The sequence below is a fragment of the Enoplosus armatus genome, chromosome 6 (genome assembly GCF_043641665.1).
Source record: "Enoplosus armatus isolate fEnoArm2 chromosome 6, fEnoArm2.hap1, whole genome shotgun sequence".
In the NCBI taxonomy this organism is placed as follows: domain Eukaryota; kingdom Metazoa; phylum Chordata; class Actinopteri; order Centrarchiformes; family Enoplosidae; genus Enoplosus; species Enoplosus armatus.
The window spans coordinates 18,254,861-18,274,819 of record NC_092185.1 but is presented as its reverse complement, the minus strand read 5'-3'; positions in this window follow the sequence as shown (position 1 = coordinate 18,274,819).

The window sequence follows — 19,959 nt, the reverse complement described above, 5'->3', positions numbered from 1 at the left end:
GTGTGTTTTGGCTCATGTGACATACTGTGGACTCATGTTGCTGAACTTAGCCAAGGGAGCATATGCCAACACGTAATTTAGTTGTGGTGACTACTGCAGCAGTGAGGGAAATATCTGAGAGGGTATAGTTTAGATCATGTTCTCACATAGGATGATGTCATCCCTTTTCAAACTAGCAGGCTTCACTTGCTAAGGTCACTTACACATTTGACCACACACCCACACATACCCACATCGCCGGTCATATTGGAGCACAGATCCTTTTATGAGCGCATGCACAGATTCACACACACGTAAATATACAAACAGACAGAAAAACATACGTTGTGAGCCGGATGTATATTTGTCGCTGTTAAGATGTAAATGACTCTTGGGACTGATTGACTGAACTGATTTATAGTCATTTATAGTAATTTTGCTAAATGCTGTGGCACCACAACAACACTAGGTGGATGCGTTGTACATTATCATGTTGAGCATTTCATATACACCCAAAGAAATTGTGTTTACACTGGCTGGCAAGGGCAGAGAAACCCGCTTTGAGAAATGTGGGCGGCATACGAGGCAGCAGGTATGACTTATCGTGGAGATGCTGTGGTAAACTTTAGTTTAATTTTTCACAGATTTCCAAAGTTGGCAGAGACAGCACAGGGCATTTTCCATTTGGATTCAGCCACAAAAAGCCATGTGAAGTATGTGTTTATTAGTCTGTATTGTTAACGAAGCTGCTGCGACACGTGGCATTTTGTTTACATGCCGCAAAGAGCCATTGATTGAGGTTTCCATGAGTGGCATTTGGTGTTTTGTGCGCCAAATTGAAGTGGAGTGGAAATACCACGCCCACTGTGCCCTGTGATAGAGAGCGACAGCGGGGGAACAGTGGGTTTGCTCTGGAAATTCCACTGAATCACAACATATGAATTTGTCCGGCCACTGAAAAAGAGACAATCACTGAGCTATGAATGGAAGCAATCCTGATTAAATGTTTTTCTCCATTTTGTGATAGGGAACCATGATCAAGGTGAGGACTTTTGCACTGAAAATGGCCTCACTTCAGTAGATCACATGTGCTGTTGTCAAGAAGGATTAGTGAGCCCTTGTTCAACTTATTTACTATAAACAATCTCTCCCGACACTCGAAACATCTTGGCGGAGACACGGAGCAGTCAAACTTGACCAAAAACAGGTTTTGTTGTCTCCACATAGTGTCTTCGTCGCTCCTGCAGCCCTCTACATGACGTTATATTTTTTAGGAGGTGTACTACATCAGCTCCAGCAGCACTTCACACATGGTTACTGACAAAGACATATAAATCTGGCTTCGCACTCATCCAGTGTTTCTCTCTCAGTAACGGGCCCGGGTTGAGTTAAGCTGCTTAAAATAGAAGAAGGAAAGAAAAGAAACAAGGGGTAGAGGAATAAGACGAGGAGGAGACGGCGAACTCGTAGTTACAGATGCATTTACCAGCCCTAGGTAGCTTCTGCTTCACTCTGATAGTAACCCACCATCAAAAATTATCAGCCAACCGTAGCAGGTGGCTAAATTTGGACATGCGTGCGGTGGAGACAGTGAGAACCATCTTCACAGAGACATCAGGTAGAGGAGGCGAGCAGTGAACATCATGAGTACCAATCCTCATAACCCTCGTTACGGACCTTGCAAAAACACTCAAATGGAAGGTGATGAAAATGATGTGAAAAGTGATAAACAGTCAACGCTCGGCTGTTCGTAATGTGGTGATTGAAATATGAGGAGGGTGGAAGAGCCACTAAATTGTTTTTTTTCAGCTTTAAGTGTGTTGAGCTCTGTTCCATGACTGAAGCAGTGACCTTACGGCTGAATCCTGTGTAAAAAAAAATCCGTCTGACATCACTCACCGAGGCTTTTCCATCTCACAATCTGAGCACTGTTTTATTTGGAGAATGTGATAGTCTCGCACTCTATTTTACTTCCACACACTCACTCTTTTATACCATAATGTGCAATCACACAAAACACATGCACACACTGGCGCACGCACTCACACATAGTAAGTGTTCTCAGACAGGGCGAGTGAGTGATATTCCTGGTGTGGTTGAAGGGTGGAGTGGGAAACAGTGGACCAAACCTGGTTTAAAGTTAGAATCATGTTGCCATATGAAAATGATCTCATTTCTAAATTGAGGGAAACCCTGATGGATGCTTTGGAACACAATACAGTGGCAGGGCACCCCAACGTCTCTGTCATGCGTGATAATAATCTTATAACACTGAGTGATATGATTTTACAAAGACTTGGCAAAGAGAGGATGCCACATGATGTCAGCTCATGACTCCATGGTTCCTTTTTTTGGTGCCAGTGAGTCCGCTAATCACATGACATTGATGGATCTAAGCAAGGATTTCATTGCAGGGCTCCTATCAGAACACATATGTCTTGCTATATGTGCAGCACAGTATAGATGCCTCATGGCTGTTTTCACTCAAACTATATGATGAAGGAAGGAACATCTTTGTAATGGCTGTCATGGAATAAACCAAGAGTAATCAAGCAGATTACTTGGCTCTATATTGTCTTGGCCTTGCCAGCGGTGCGGCTTTTGTGCTGGTAAATATTTGCTGTGAGTTGAGTAGCATGGCATCGGCACATCACAGGGACATTTTGTGTTTCCAAAACATTAGGCCGGTGACGTCAGGAGGCCCTAATGATGTTTAACAAGCCCACCCAGTCCAGCATCACCCCATAAACAACCCTGATATACCCTTTAGTGTTTCCCCTAGGATTCTTTCCAGCAACGGTGCTGGAGTGCGTGAGTTTTATTTTTTGCGCCGGCGGAAGATATTTTGCGTGTCCGCTGACACAAAAAGGGCTTTAGACACATAAATATTTGATAAAATGCTTAGTTTGGCTAATCAAATCATAACAGAAAACACAGTAAAACCCCACACCATCTAGGCATAGATGGTGCCTACATGGTTAGCGTTACATTTATTCATAAACCGTGAATTTGGTTCAGTATTTGCTGTTGCCGTTTCTACCCCGGGACCACCAGTACGCCCACACGCAGGGACATTTTGACAGCAAATTGATTTAACGTTATGGCAAACTCATGGCACAGTGTGGAATTTACTATTTTTTGATACATGTTCTATCTCTCAAAACAGGATTTGAATACAATTTCATGCATTTCTACATGGTTTCATCATATTCTCAGTTACTTAAAGGCAACACGTCATGATTAGGATGGCTACCATGCTTAGTTTAATCATTCTGCCAGAAAAGTAAATATACATCAGAAAAAGCCGTCCTGAGCATCACATGCTGTGGTATTCAATTAGGGATATAAGCTATACTGTGAAGAATAGGACTGGTAGATCTATGGCACATTATTTACGGCACTACTAAATTCCATTTGCAACTTCAATCACAGTAATGTATCAAAATATGAAATATATATATATATATTTGAAGAAGTCACACACTGTAGTGGGTAGTTTTATCAAGATCACTGTAAATGAATGTGTCAGCTTTTATTCATGTTGAATAATTTATTATGAGTACATTATGATTAGACCCTCTCACTCTGACTCAAAATACATTTCAATACATACTTTTTTACTCTCTTTTCGTCAACCAAGTCGTGTCTCCTGTCTTTATTTTAAAGGAAAGCATACATTTTCAAATTTTCAGTAAGGTTACCACTCTAGTCACAGACTGTCTGCGATTCACATCGCGAGAGTGGGTCTGCTTCAGTTTGCCATCAAATTAATGTAAAATAAGCACATCTCCAGGGTAGTAGACTAATCAGGTGACCCAACATTAGAATATCAGATGCTAGAGAGCTACAACGGTGTTTCTCTGGATTAAAAAAGATTTGGTGGTGGGGTGGGGGGGGCAGGATTTTGACAGGTGGATGTCCTTGGTGGATGCTACGCCATTGAGTTAGCTAAATAACGGACTTTCCATAAAGTCAAAGAGGGTACCCCCTTTGATAAAGAAGAGTGTCCTACCTTCGAGCTGTTCTGCGCTGTCTCTACATCTTCGTTGTATTAGGTAGGTAGCGAGCCTTCCTTGTCGCCAATGCACTTTCAAACGACCAACAACAGACAACATAACAACTGCTAAGCGGTGGCAATGTCTGAGGGTGTTTGATTTATAATCTTAGCTCGTCCCCAACTCTGGCTGCTTAAAGTAAAGATAGCGAGTTTATTGTGTTTGGAGAGATTTTTATATAGCAGCAGCACTTATCATTTAGCAGTGGTGCTGCTCTGCTATTGAATGCATATAGGGGAAACACTGCCCGTAGTCTCCTGTCCAACTACTTTGAAGCACAATAGAACCGAACACCCACTTAACCTGCATGTTACTTTGAGATAACAAAAACAGACACTCGGCTCTGCGCAACCTTTCATAACTTCATTCTGACGTTCCCACCTTCACCAGGTTGCAGGCAAGGGTCTGTTCAGTGTTGGCCTACTGAAGGACATGGCTCAGCTGTTTTGATGTGGGGAAACCCTGTTTGATAATTACAAAAGAAGAAAAACGACCGAATGGAAAACCCATAACATCACCACTCCAAAAGTGAGAAAAAGTGAAAGTGGACACACCTTCAAGAAAGCGCAGAGCAGGAGGCAAATAGGAGGAAGAGGAGGAGGATGGAAAAGTGACAGTAAAAAGTCATAATTTGACTGATTAGCAACCGTTTCCAATTAGAACAGCAGAGGACAGGAAAACCAGAGGGAGGGAGGGACGGGGTCGGTGGAGTTCATTTCCATCCGGCAAGCCTCAAACACACACACACACACATACACACACACACACAAACAAGAACTCGCATGGAGCAGAGTTTTCCAGCAGGAGCCCAATTTGTGTTTGGGCTCACTTACACTATTATATTGGTCCAGTATGATCTCAGCTCAGACTGAGGCTAAATGTCTGTGTCTGTCTGTTTGTAGGTGGGATTTTGTGTTTGTGTATGTGCGAGTGTGAGTGAATGTGCCTGTATCTATGTGCATGTGTGCATACATGCATGCAAAATGTGCATGTGCGATATCCGTGTTTGCATGTGCGACGGCGGGTACGCATGTGTGTGTATGTGTGCTTGTGTGAGTGCGTGGGGCTGCCAGTGTGTCTGACAGGAGAGCAGAGGTCATGCTAAGGTTGGGATGAAGTCACAATGTAATTATGCTTCAATGAACCAAAGGGGAAGTAATAAAGACCAGCTGCATGTTGTGTGACTCTTACAGTTCCACTTAAAGCAAGCTGCTCTCCCGCGCTGTGCTGAGAAGGGGAATACGCGGTATGTTAATGCTTCTGCCTCGAAAAAGGGATCCAAGGAGAGTTTAGAAAAATACACACACGCATGCACACACACAAACACACACACAGACATTATTAAAAAGCACAGCGTCAGCAGCAAATAAAGAGATAATAAAAATGGGCAAAATATTTCCTCTCACATTCTAATGGGGCGGGGTTGCCAAGGTGACCTGGCATGCAGGCAGGGACGGAGATGGTCACTGAGTGCATATATGGGAGGAAAAGGGGGTAGGAAGGGAGGGCGACACACCAGGTGGTTTCACTCGGGTGATCCAGTCTCGACTGCCTGTGTCAAAAAAAGAAGGGAAGGGAAAGAAAAAACATCAACTGGCCCGTCAAAAACAAGAGGGAAAAAAGGGAGAACTTTATCTTCCCCTGAATGAGCCTCCTTCTTTTCTCTCTCCCGCCTGTGATTTTTCCCTCTCTTTTCTCTCTCTCTCAGTTTTACTTATATCCTAAATCTTTGTCATTCGCTTTCCTTTCTTTTCTTTTTTTTTATTTTTCTCCCTCCCATCATCCTCTCCCCATCTGTCTCACTCAGACATGTTTTCCAGGGCCTGCCATCCATAGATACCGTATCCACCAACAGTAGCCCGCCAGTGCCTAGCTGGGAGCCCCTTGGGGAAGGTGGAGAGCTGGGGGGAGGGCCTCTGGGGAAGGCCTGCAGGGTACGGGGTGATACGGGTGAGTTGGAGGGGAGGTCATAAGCCCTCCTTCCTGATAACCACAGCGGCTCGATCTGGAGACGCATTGAAGGAGAAACACACGAGCCCACGTCCAGTACAACAATAGAGACAAGGACAAATGCGTCAAGAGTAGCTGAATTTAAAGTATAAAGATGTCTATAAATCAGGTTCATATAGCAGTTTTTTACTCTAAGATGCTTTAAACATAAACATAAAAAGAGAAAAAAGAAAAGAGAAACAAATCTAAGAATACAATAAATAAGAATAATTATATAGTAAAAGACAACAAAACCAGGGGAGTTGGTGGTAAATGGTAAATCAGAACATCAGATGGTGTGGAGCCTCCCCTGTAAGCCATCATAACCTGCAAGTACATGTTGTGACACTGATTACATGTGAAAGAAATATACATGTATTTTATCTGCTATCAAAATCTGCTGTGTATTACTTGTCTTTGCGTTTAAAAACAAGCTCCATAAGGCTGTAGGATATGTAAGTTTTATAGAATAAAATTTAAGTGCATGTATTGTTCCCAATAAATTGTTACAAGTTGTTTGTTTGTTGTTAAGTTTGATTGTCATGATTTAAACTTACATGACAACAGTTGCTAATTTCTCTTATTATCGAACACGAACAAACTCCATAAAGAGAGAAACAGGGGCTTCTACCGAGTTCATACACATGCTTACATTGTTTTGTAAAATCTTCTCGTAATGCCTGGCTTACGAGGTCCCATGAAAGTATTTATGAGTTATTGGGAACTTATATGAAGGAGAGTGAGCGGTACAGCTTGACTCGTACAGCTCAGCTCGCTGGCGGAAAAAAACACACAAAAACACGCCTGGATTCCATGAGCTTCCCAGAAAAAACAAGCAGGACTTTATCAGGGAAAGTACAAGTCACTGGGTCCTGATGTGGCAACATGAGTGCTGCTGTCAGAAGGGAGCTACGTTAACAGATACTCAGCAGTCACCAGTCATCCCCAAAACATGTGGTTCCTGTAAAAACAACCCCCCCATATGAACCCCTGCCACTATCCAGTCACACTGCCCAATCAACAGGGAGCGAGAGATGTGTTTTTTCCTGAGGGTGTCCCCCATGGGTATGATGTATGTGTGAGTGCGGGTGTGTGTGCACGAGTAAGACAGGGGCTGTTCATTATTTTGGTGTCAAGGTCCACACCACAACACTGCGACTGTTATTGATTTAGATGAGACTCAGTGAGTGGTGCTGTTTCTCCGATGAGGATTTGTTTTGTCCACTTAGCCATTAAATGGAAAAGTCTAAACATTTACATTTTGGTTTTGATTTTTTTCCGCCATTTTTTCATTTGTTCTAGATCCTTTACGGAAAGACAGGAATGACTGGAAAATGAGAGGGGTAGCAATCAACAAAGGTCCTGGATGGGACTCTCAACCAACAGACCCACCACGATGATAACTCAATAAATGTTTTCGTTTTTGTCTTTTAACTGATGCTCTAATAGAACAGCGATTGTAACAGAATGATATAACTTCAGCCTCTTCACTGGAAGTATTACAAGCAACCAGCCCCAGTTTGTCCCTTTCATGTATTATCATTGCTTTCGAGATACAGAAAAAAGTATTACCTGATAATCTTTGAAAAAGGTTGTTTAACAACAATTACCACTGTTGTGAAGGTATTACCAGAGTCCTCAAAAACTCCTCTAATCAGTTTCCTTAGTTGCGACTCCATTTCCTATCTATTTCATATATCCTTGATTGTTTTGTATGGCCCATAATAAAACAGATTTATTAACAGTGTATTGATCTTGGAAGGCACAGACAAATTATGTTGTCATGCCAGTCAGCGGGCATGGACAAACAATGTATTTGGTCGTCTACTTTGGAGGACAAGTAGAAGTCACAACCTGGAAAAATTGTTTGAAATATTTTTATTGCACAACAGACTGAATTTTTGTTTTGCAACCAGATGTTTAGATGAGTCTTTGAGGATTCTGGAAATACCTTCAGAACAGCAGGACATTTTGTTGTTTGTCAAGGATCACCTGGTATTTATTTTTCAGAAAGCCGGATGCTTAGTTATGTGACTCCAATGTAATTGTAATGAGAGGCACAATGTAGCCCCACATTGTGCCTCTCATTACATACAAGCAACCACATAGAAGCAGTAGGACAGTTAAATCACATTATCTGGAGAAAAGATGCAAGATGTGCTCTTGTGATACATGTTTGAAGGGCACAACTTCATTAAAATATTTATGTGTAACAGATTTTATTTTAAGATCAGATGCAAGAGTCCAAGATGGTTTATTTTTATTTAACAGATGTACTTTTGCTGATGTTTATTTAGTGTAGCATGAAAAACAACTTGAAACACAAACCTGAAAATTGCCTAAGCTAGCTAATCCATCAAAGCAAACATAAATCCTTTGTTTTATTTGGTCAAATGTGTGTATTATCATATTTTCACTGTGTCTGTAAAATGACTAGGGGACATGTAATCTAGATGTAGGACAGGTTTTGGTATTCGCTGTTGCAGAGATGAGGTTTCAGTTCCTGCTGGAGGATTGGGTGTGACTCTGTGGTCCTGAATACATTTTGAAGGTCGTTCCAAATATTAGGAATTCAGGAAGGAGAATTTGTCAAGGCCGGGGAAGGTGACCAGGTCGCTGCAAGGAAGTGGAAGCTGAGCGCTCAATAGTAGCAACATGAACTCAGCAACTCTTACGTCCTTGATTTTCCATTCAACCTATGACACTGCTCTGAACAGGGAACACAGTGGCATGCCAGAAAGCCACAAAAATAAATTTCATACTTGGCAGGGATGTTTCATTTTACAGCTTTTACTTCTCGAAGTACGTGACAATCCAGAGCCATGAACTAGTAAACACATCCTTTTGGAAAACTCAACACCTCGCCTCACAATAGATCTATATTGGAAAAAAAAAGGAGTCCGGGAAAGCCAAACAACAGAGCAAAAAAACACACGCAGCTCCTGAAAAACACATCAGGCTAAAAAAAAAAAACAGCACTGGACAGAAACACATCCTGTCTCATATTTATACCTCACTGACCCAGCGGCTGATAAAAGTACATCCCGAATAACAGGCAGGTTGGTGTCAGGGTTGGCATCCTGGAGAGCGTGCCCAGGGAGGGAGAAGGGGAGAACGGACGCAGCTGGGTCCAAGGTGGGCCTCTAACCCCTGGGCCACCCTTTACCAAAGAGATATCTGCAAAGCGGAAATCCTCTTTAATAGCCACGGGAAATCAGACCGTCTGAGAAAAAAAAAAAAAAAAGAGTACATAGCCCAAGCTTGCATGCAAGAAGAGCTCTTTCAGCCTGACAATGGCACTGTGGCAAAAAGCATTGGCCCCCTCATTCATTTCAATGAGCATAGCTGAGTTGCCATCACAGAGGACTCCAGCAAAAACACTGCATTGAGATCTTGCCTTGGCGGAGTATGAACACTTGTGTGGTGTCATTTATAAAGCTTTAGGCTGTTGCATATTTCATATCCTTTACCTGTACCCTGTAGCAACATATCCACAATAACGCGGCCCCTTGCATTGTGTTGCCATGGTGCTATTGTTGGTCTGAATGCACCCTAAAGGCCAATGTACAGTACACTATGCTCTTTCAAAAGTGCTATCCAGGCAGTCTAAAAGTGGAGAACATTGCCTGGGCAGGAGGCTCTGCTTGCCCAATTTTTTTATAACCTTCCAGAAACCAACAATCCAACAGTCATGCCCACCATCTGCAGTCACTGGCCCGACAAGCATTGGTATGACAAGCATTGCCTCTGTGTTGGTAGGGATGGAGAGAAGGTGCATTTTGAGAGAAGTCTCTGGAGGAGTGTGTTCCAAATCAAATTCAGCTTGAACCCACGGACACACCTGATCTGTAGGATGGACAGACCAAAATTGAGCCTACAAATCCTTTCTGAACTTTTACCCAGATGCTGGGAGGCGGTATTAAACATAAAGTATCCACACAACTGATGCTGTCCTTATCCATGCACTATCCATTTGCTCTGTATCACACAAACACATTCACTCTCATATACAAACACATTAAAACATACACAAAGGCTAATAATCCTGCTCTTCTTCTACCTAATGGGCCACATTAATCAAGATTACCCTGCGCATAAAACGTGGGAAAATCAGGGCCAAAAAACATATTTAACAAATGGAGCATGTGCCAAATGTTTTTATCAACCTCTCAATTCAATGCAACCTTGCAGCTGAAATGTGTTTCATTGCATACACTAAAAATGCTCTCTGTATAAACTTGTTAATATTTTACTTGACAAATGGAAGCCCACTGAGTGGTGGTCCACATTACAGTCAAGTTAAGATGAGGACACAGAGTGACTGAGGCCGAAAACCAAACACCGAAACCCCAGAGAGTCCCCCAACTCCACTATAAACCCTGTCAAAGATCTGTTTGAGGAGTTGTGTGTGTGTATATGTGTGTGTCCCACCCCACATTTTGGAAAGTTCTGCCAAACACAGATCCATGTAAGGTCATTAGCCCACCTCGGACGTCTCTGCTTTGTGTCTTAATGGCAACTTCCCAAACACTCAGCTCCTCTCTGCCAGGGCTTCCCACAACTCACACGAACACACTCTGTCTCATGTAGACACACACACGCACACACACACACACACACACACACACACACACACACACACACACACACACACGTACAAACAGAATACAACCTGGCTGCCATAGTGTAGGAGGCCTGGAGGAGCCCAGATCACTATAAATAGTGTTTGGCCTGATTGTGTGGTGCCCAGGGTGAGTAGAAGTTATTTAAACTGACTTTATCGAGTTGTTGTCATTATTTCCTCTACTGTAGGCTTCGATTATTTCACATTCAAGATTCCCTTTATAGCTGCATGTTTGCATGAATATGGAATCAAATGACTATGTGCAATATCTTAAAACCCTTCTCAGCTCATTAATAGTTTTTTTTTACAGCCCCCAACATTTGTCAGCAAACCCTTAACTCTTAACCTAGGATGGACATGCAGATCTGATCGACGCTTGACTTTCACATGAATGGGTTCCTCAAAAGGAGTTACCACCAAAGAAGAACAACATATATCAGAATTTGTTTAATAATATTGATGATTAAATGTAATTTAACCGACTCCCTGAAGAGCTTGCGTGTGAACAAATGGAGGGATGTGAAACTGAAACTTTACATATTTTGGTAATCATGTAATGGAAGTGATTTATATGGATTCACTCTGCAGAGGTGTGTCATGGTGACGACCAGAGATGAACCTGTGAGAGGCTGTCTCACATGAATGGGTCCAATGCAGAACGTTTAGCTTGGTGACTGACTGACTCGCTGCTAAGACTGTCCAGTACTACAAACCCACGTACCCGACTTGAGTTGACCTGACTCAGCTCGGCTGCTGCCAGCACTCATACATACTTGCTGCCCTCTGCACTTCCCGTACATGTCAAACTGCAGCCCGTATGCCGAGGAGACCCATGAGAGCTTCAGGGCTTGCCAGATTTGTTCACGTAGCGTTAACAGAGTCACAGTAGACTCGGTGCCTCTTACCCTGTTGAGACTGGCTTCTACAGTTTGGTTGATAGTTAAACAACATTTAGTGCCTGTTAGTGTTAATAATTGTCTTGCATTTTTATTTTAACACTTTTATCATTTCCAGGTCATTTCTCATGTCTTCTTCTGTCATGATAAAACATACAAAGTTAGTAGATTTTTCTTTACTGTAAAAATAATACACACGAAGCAATCAACGTAATTATAATAGTAAGTAAATTAAAATGCATCTTGATTTCATATGTTATCAGATTAATGTAGCCTTCAGCTTAATGTTTTCAGAGAATAATGAAACATATTGCTTTACTTGCACTCAGTAACTGCATATCATGTCAGGGTGCCCTGCACTCTTGTGGTCTGCATCAACATAACACTCAAACTTCCCGGCACTTCTCTAGTGGCCAAAGATTGGTCACTGCAGTTAAATGGGGGACTTGTTGGCACTAAAGGCGAGCACTGGACCGTCTTTGCCTTTGATGCCTTCTCAACTTCGGCCTTCAGATCTATTTTTTTGGGGAATACACAACCTCAGGGAATACATGAGCTGTGTGATATTGGACTGACCGATGTAGGCCAGACCAGTCAGTTCCTCTCACCTGCCACCAAACAGCCAGGAATACTCAGAGGAGTCCGGTTAAAAAGAAAAAGAAACAGGACAAGCATTTGGACAGTCTTTGTGTGTGGCTTAAGGTCTGTGTGTGTCCTTACAGTAACAGGGTCCTGTAACACAGCTCCCTCTCATTCACTATTGTACTGCTCTCCTTGTAATGTAGAAAGAGCTGGCCACGTCACTATTGATAAGACAATCTGCTCTGAATAACAGAGATAGACGGAGATGAGATCACTTTCTGAGGAGGCTGTGGGAAGGTTGTGTTCTTATTTGGAATTAGACTATCGAGACAGGAGACTGTTGTTCCTATAATTCCTCAATGTTCACGCCTGCGGCCCAACATGGAGCTCTCCCGTCCACCTCAGCAGACTGACACCATTTCGCTGACCAGACAGCGTCATGCGTGTGCTGAATCATCGCCGTATGGAGCGGCTGTTTTTGTTCCAAAAATGATTAGGGTCTGAACCATACAAGGTTCCTCAGTGGGAGATTATCCTTGATATAGAAAATCAACCCGTTAATCCACCAGTATTAACAACATACCTATGCAATGAAACCAAATGGCAAAGTTGTTTTCAAGTGTTGCTGTTTTAGAGCACAGCTCTGCACTCATCACCTGCAGTGAATTTATTAGACCCCTCCATGGATGAGGTCAGCGTGTTTAAGGCAAGGGATATGCTGGGTATTTTAGTAACTGAAACACACACACAGACAGACACACAGCCGAGAACACATGCATTTCCACACACGCTTCTACAGGCGTACACAGCATGTACACACAGAAAACATGCACATGGACAACTCTCACTCGTGCTTTCACACATGCGTTATCTGTCTCTCTCTCTCGTTCTTTCTCTCTCTCTCTCTCTCTCTCTCTCTCTCTCTCACACACACACACACACACACACACACACAGTATGACTCAGGCCTGCAGAATGTGTTTGCTGCCTGCTCAGCTCTCATCTGGAAGCTCCAGACATGAGATAACGTGGATCCAATGATGACCGTCTGTCTGACCGAAGGAAAACGACCCCCTGCTCCACGGCACACACACACACACTTTCTTTCTCTCACACACACACAGCTGACACAAACACAGCAGTACACAAACAACCCCCATAGTCCATCTAATACCAAACAATCACATGGGGCGGCGTGCGGGTTGATATGTTGCATATGGTGGAGAGGAAATCTACACACGCCATGCATTCATTTACTTAGTTTATCTATGATTAATCAGGGCACTACATCCTGTCACCCGGCTGCAAAACAAGTCATATATCTGCAGGCTAATGGTCCGGCACAGTATTGTGTAATGTTTAATGTCTGCTCCATTGGATTTATATGTATAGATGTAGGATTTCAAAATGGGAAAGGCGTATGAAAGTGGATCCCATGAAGAGCTGGAATCTTGGACTATGTGGCGGACATGTTGCACCAAGGAAAAGCCCTGCTTTCATGTACACAGCCCTTAACAAAAAGTTATATCTGTAATTCATTTTGAAATGCTTTGCCGTTCATTGACCTGCTGCAGGACGAAGCTGCTGCTAAGATCTCAGAAATTGGATTTCCCCTCCGAAGGATCTCACATACTCACATGTACACGCACATAAAGGTACAGTAAGTACTTTTGGTGGCAATGCATTTCAATTTATAGCTACAGTATATACTGTTAGACTAACACACAAGCACCTGTGTTCCTAAATCACACACATACTGTATAAACCCTACGTATGCAAGTATCCCATTACAGATATATCCATGTTATTTTACCCCTTTGCCATTTTCCTCCCTGGCCAAACGCAACACAGTTTGGAAACTCAACATGGATCGGTTCCCATCATTGCCATAGTTGCCATTTTCATAGCGTTAGATTTTTCCAGAGTGGAGAACTTCTGTTTGTTTTTACTGCTACTGTCAAACATTCAGGCTGCCCTGCAACCTGATTCATGCTGCCGAACCTGACAGAGCTCCTTTGTATCATAAAACTGGCACACAAACTGTACATAGTACATACTTCACACACATACATGAATACACACCTTCACCTGAACCCTTATGGAAATGTACATTCTCGTGCATTAATGACAGACAACAAAGGCATCTCCTCAAACACACAAACACTCAAAAGTGCACACACTCCTGACGGTAAGACGGTGAGCTGGTTGCTTTACATCAGAGTTTCCTCCCGTCTGCCTTGTTGGGAAATAATAAGTAGCATTTAACAGGCACAAAAGGAAAAGGAGAGAGAGAGAGAGAGAGAGAGAGAGAGAGAGAGAGAGAGAGAGAGAGAGAGAGCAGCCACCCTGTCCACTCGCACAAAGAGTGTGTTTGAGCGGCAGCGTTGCAGATGGAGCAAGTGAGTGCGCAATAACATCGCTGATGACTGATATTTCTTAAACACTGGAGCCTATTCCTGCACATGGAAAAGAGCAACGGAGGAGGAGGAGGGGGTGGTGAGGTGGCTGGGGAGAAAAAAACCCCACTGTATTCACCTGATGCCAGACCATAACATTATGACCCAATCCCTGTTATATGTACTGGTGGGGAACACTCGGTGGTGCAGGAAGCAGCTATAACATTGTTTTTCCCTCCTGTTAAAAAGCCTGTGTTCTAGTAAAACTTTGGGGGGCTCAAACCCACAGCTCCCCTCAATCTGCTTCCAGGGGGAAAGCTGAGTCACCTGAACCCGCCTCTGCCCTCCAGCTCTCTCCATCTATCTCTCCATCTTTTTCTTCTTTCTCTCCATCTCTTCTCTCTGCCTTTGGAGGTAACCACAGAGTACAGGAGAGCTGAGCCAAAGAAAAGGGGGGAAAAAATAATTTTTTATTGCAAATGTACCAACTGTAATGGATCCATAATGTAACCCACAGGAGAATCTGTTTTCACACACACTGCACTGCTGTTAAGTGGGCCAGAGATGTATATAATGGATATATACATTGAAATACAAGCCAGGGTCCATTGCAATTTTGCCTAGATAGTGCTGTTATGTAAGACCGTTTAAAGACTTGGATACTGACAGAGAGAGAGACAGAGGTCAAAGAAATACAATAGAGTCCCTCTTTTATGAGTCATTTAGTGGGTCATGGGCTGCCTTCTCAAGATGTCATCAACACAACAGAGGGATCTTTCACACACACACACAAACAGATATTATGTTACAGGAACAACAACTGAGAACAGAAGGGGGAAGGAGGAAAAAAAAAACAGGCCATGATCATAACAAGGCCAAGCCAAGATGGATCTGTTGCTGTCTGGATGAGGACATCGCAGAGCAAACTATTTTTTTTTTTTTTTTTTAATTACAAATAGATTAGACCGCTGTGATGTTGTTGTGTGGTCTGTGTAAACTTCCTCAATATTTTGTTTTGAGGCTTGCGTGGATTCCTTCCCTTTTGTTTGTCTTCAGGAGACCCAGGAATCTCTCTCTGCGATGAGGGCCAGCGACTCTTTGTATACAGGAAAGAGAGACGGAGAGAGGGAGAGGGAAGGTGGGCCAGTGCTTGGGCCTTGAGTCCACATGCATCCTAAGCTGCACTTTTGAGTGGCGAGACTTGCCAGGGTGTTACACCAACTGTACACTTAAGCGCTGAATAAGGTGCCAACAGCAGTTCCAGTCACTTCAGAACCACAGATGAAGTGTCAGACTGGAACCATGGCGTACAACATTAACAGGGTCTATTCACCCCCCCACCCCCCACCCACCTCGGACTGCCTCTGACTCGAGTCCAGCTCCCAGGGCTGTGGGCTGATGTTGTTATTGTTGTTTTTCGTGCTGAGAACAGGAGTCCCAGCCAAAACGGACTCCTGTTACAATAACAAGACCTGGAGGGCCCCTGCTCTCTTCTACGCAGGGCTTTATTGGTACAGGGGAGCACCAACAACGATGTCTGTGGACAATCAACAACCAATTTGCTAAGGGGCGGGACGGGAGATCAGCCAGAGACTGTTCTTTTTCTTTGTCTTTCCTCGGGGGGCTGAGTCTCTGTCACTGTTAGACAACCATCTCTGCTCACTTCCTCTTGTGTGTCATCGACCACCACAAGAGGCCACATGGAGGCTGTGTTACAGGCTATCAAACATGTACGCAAGATTGCAGTTGTAAACATAAAAACGTGGATGTAGGGAAACACACACAGACTAAACAGACATGAAATGCACATAATGTGGGATTGGGGGTGCATACACCACATACGCATACTCACTGCACATCAACAGAAGCTAGGGGTATAATGATGTGCAAAATTCACAGTTTCATGACTTTAACGTCACAGTTTAATATAGTGTCAGTAGAGAGTAAAGGAATATACGTCACCTCCAGAATGATATTCTGTATTCTATATCATGACTATAGAGGGGTCATGTCAAGTTCATTTTATTTATGTAGCTCAAAATCATAAATGTACTTCAAAGGACTTTACAATACATACAGCATAAAACGCCCTCTATCCTTAGACCCTCAATTCGGATAAGGAAAAACAAATAAAAAAATCAAAAGAAAAAAAAAGCAGGGAAAACAACAAGAGGAAACCTCAGGAAGAGCAACAGAGTAGGGATCCTTCTTCCAGGACGGACAAACATGCAATAGTGGTTATCTGGACAGAATGAACAAGCAGACAGTATCAATGGAAATACTACACCATGGAGAAATCGAATGACGTGCCATATAAGCCTGTCTGTATGCAGGCAGATAGTCAGAAGATGACTACCTTTGATTGGACTCTTTGACTTTCCAACAAGAAATGTTAATAATCCATCACCCCTTGGGCTCCAGGGCAGGTGACCCATCCAGAGAGGGTTTCTGTGTGCACCTGTGTGTGCAAGATGTTTGTTGGCTCTTTAGGACAGCACTCACCAGTGGCGTATGACGTGTGTCAAACCACTCACCAACTAGCTGGCGCTGTCTTGATGTTGACGCACATGGATGTGTCGGAATACGCCACTGTCCTGTTTCCCAGCACTGAAACACTTCAACTATCCAAAAACAGCAGTTTCATCACATTTGTTACCCAGACTGGGACACCCTGACTACAATAATGTAACCACTTCTTCTGGCTGTATGGTGCATCTGGAGTGTGCTGCGGGCGTCAACATCAAATGATGCAACACTACCTGAGGCAGCTGGTGTGTGTTGCGCTCTAGTGTCAGACTGGTTGGCCACCCCTGACATAGACTGTTATTGTCCATGTAAACTGTAAGTCCTGTACCGAATGCTTTGGTAGACATACATGCACCTACATATCTAACAGAAATGCAAGTATCAATAGGCTGCTGAAGACAGTTACAGTTCTACAGGCATCTAATTGGTGGTCTTGTACTGCAATATGTTATTATGTAGATACATAACTGTTAGAATAACTACAATAAGGGAAAGCTTTCTGTTAACATTGGTTGACAAAGAGGTTACTGATGCCGAGGGTAGGGATTAAGCCGGCAGTGGAACCCCTCAGACCCTGCTATGCCCCCACATACTGGGGAAAGCCCACTCATTCCATCAAAACTATTTACATAACTCCATGGAGAAAATTGGCCCATGGCAGTTAGCTTTTCCATGTGCGCCACACAGTAGAGACGCTGTTACAATAATTGTCCTCTTACACGAGCGGAGGGCATGCACAGTACAGTATTTACAGTAAGAAAATAAAGACAGGAGGGATGGGGAGAGGGAGAGAGGAAAAAGGGAGAGAGAGGGAAAGTGAGAGAGAGAGAGAGAGAGAGAGAGAGAGAGAGAGAGAGAGAAAGAGAGAGAAAGTGCTGATCAGGAAAGAGAGTGGGGTTCCACGGATATTCCCCCAACACAAACACATCCAGTGTTGATTTTTGTCATTTTCTTGGCTCTGTGAAGTACAGTAGTTGGCAGAACAGTAAGCTCTCTGATGGTTTGTATGACTGGCTGTCATGGTCTTAGAGGTGGCTTCCCGCTGCCTCAGCGTAAGCCCCTTCCCTCCCTCTCTGGTGACCCTTGCGTCTCTTCTCTTCTACCTACTCTCCCTTCCATAATTTTCCTCATTTCACTCATCTGCCATTTCTTCTCCGTCGCTCCCCTCAAACCCAGTTGAAAAAACAATCAACCTGGGCCCAGTTGTGCTGCCTGCTACACCTACTGCCCAGCTGGCATCCATTGTTTGCAATTAGTTCCAAGGCATGTGTTTGACAGCATGCGTACTTGTAGTACGTGCAAACTTGCTTGTACATTTCTGCATGCATGCACATATCTGTCAGGGTGCAAATTTGTGCACACATCCGAGCATAAACACATTTTTTTTGTGCATTTTATGATCAGCAGAAAATCAGGCGGCCTGGGAAAAACCGTGGACGGACACAGGTCTGAGCAGGTCCAATTATTAAGAACAATCCATCAATATGCAGAGCAAGTCCTGGAGCAGGCTCAGCAGAAAAACATGGCAAAAAAAGTGAAAGCAGAAAAAAATGTGGTTCTTACGAGGAGGGAGAGAAAAATCTGTCTTTACAATCCCCCTGTTTCGGCTTGCCAACTTTCTGCTGGCTGTTGGTAGTGCGGAAATGAGAGCGTGCTAGATTCTCCCCTCCCGAGAATAACACAAACCCCTCAAAGCTCAAATCAAACACACAATCCACGTCACAGGAAACCATTTTGAAGCGTAAAACCTCCCAATGGGAGCTCCATTTGAATGCTGCGGGTATGTGCTGCCTTGCTCGCCCCCTGCGCCTCCCCCTCTCTCCCCTCCCGCTCTCTCAAGGCTTCAACCACAACCTAACCCGAACCACACCACCTCTCAGACGACAAGACTCCCTTTCTCTCACTCCCTGTCCATTTCCCCCTTTATTCCTTCCTTTCCCTTTTTTTCTTTGTTGTTCTTCTTTCGCCTCTCTCTCTCTCTCTCTCTCTCTCTCTCTCTCTCAGTCTGCTATCAGCAATTCTAATTCTATCATCAACAATAGAAATAAAGAAATATAAAGGTTTTAATTAGATAGATAGATAGATAGATAGATAGATAGATAGATAGATAGATAGATAGATAGATAGATAGATAGATAGATAGATAGATAGATAGATAGATAGATAATTCATAGTTCAATCAGGTTAAGGGTCATGAGCCAGCCCTCTCTGATGAAGTACTCAAATGACCTTTCCTGCCACCCCAACAGACCCCCCCAACCCCCCATCTCAAACCTCAACCACAACCGCTGCTCTCCTCTAAACCACCTCTTCCCCTCTCCCCTCACCCCTTTTTCCTCCTCTTTGCCTGGCAATTGAAACGAAGAGGTCAGGAGGGCATATGAGAGGCAATCACAGCAGTTTGTTTTGGCTCTCTCACCCCCACACCAAGTCCTTGGCTGTGCAGGAGCAATGCCGCCACCTTGCCTGCTTGCTGCCTGGGAAACAAACACATCCTTAATCACCCAGGCCCTGTATCCGCCAAGCCCACACTAGTTGAGCCCTGTCTGACAAGCTCAGGCCAGAAAAGTAGGACTTCATCTGATGAACTCAGGCCATACAAGTCAAGCTCTGTCTACTGAACCCAGGCCACATTAGTGGCAGCCAGACAGTCAAATCCGGGTCACACTAGTTGAGTACCCTTTGTTGAAACAGAGCCAGGGAGGACATACTCTTCAAGCTCAGTGTCTACTCAACCCAGGCCACTCTAATCAAGCCCTGATGGTCAAACCTAGGCCAGGGAAGTCGAACCCCATCGAGTGAATCCAGGCCACAAAAGTCCAGCCATGCTGTTTGAAATCAAGCCAGAAAAGGCTGATCTATCTTTGGCTGGGTGAGCAGTTCTGTCATCATGTTGGATAAGTGTTGGCTAA